The 328-nt window shown below is 47.3% G+C and overlaps 1 protein-coding gene across 1 annotated transcript in view; it reads left to right on the forward strand.

Moving 5' to 3' along the window:
- The window catches only part of NMD3 (NMD3 ribosome export adaptor), an 11,339-nt gene that overhangs the window by 1,432 nt on the left and 9,579 nt on the right, over positions 1 to 328 (forward strand). The gene's annotated exons all lie outside the window — the stretch shown is intronic.

Below are 328 nucleotides of genomic sequence, written 5' to 3' on the forward strand. Positions count from 1 at the left end.
CCCCTGCCTGAGTCTGTCGCAGGATTTGCGGATGTGCAGTACCTGTCAGATCGGTCGCCATGCTAATAAATGAATGCAGCACATTTCCATGAAAAAAATAAATTAGGACATAAATCTATCGGCCAAGGGAGGAATACAATAAGCCGTCAAGGTTGTACCCTACTGCCGCCATTTGCTGCGACAACAGCACGGGCTCGCCCCGCGGGGAAAGAAGATGGATGGATCAAATCCCATGATTTTCACAGAAAAATGAATTAATGTGTCAAAGAATCATTAATTACAATGTTACTCGCAAGCGGCGCTCACACGCCGGCAACAAACAGGACCC

The sequence above is a fragment of the Pygoscelis adeliae genome, unplaced genomic scaffold (assembly GCF_000699105.1).
Source record: "Pygoscelis adeliae isolate BGI_AS28 unplaced genomic scaffold, ASM69910v1 Scaffold241, whole genome shotgun sequence".
Lineage (NCBI taxonomy): Eukaryota > Metazoa > Chordata > Aves > Sphenisciformes > Spheniscidae > Pygoscelis > Pygoscelis adeliae.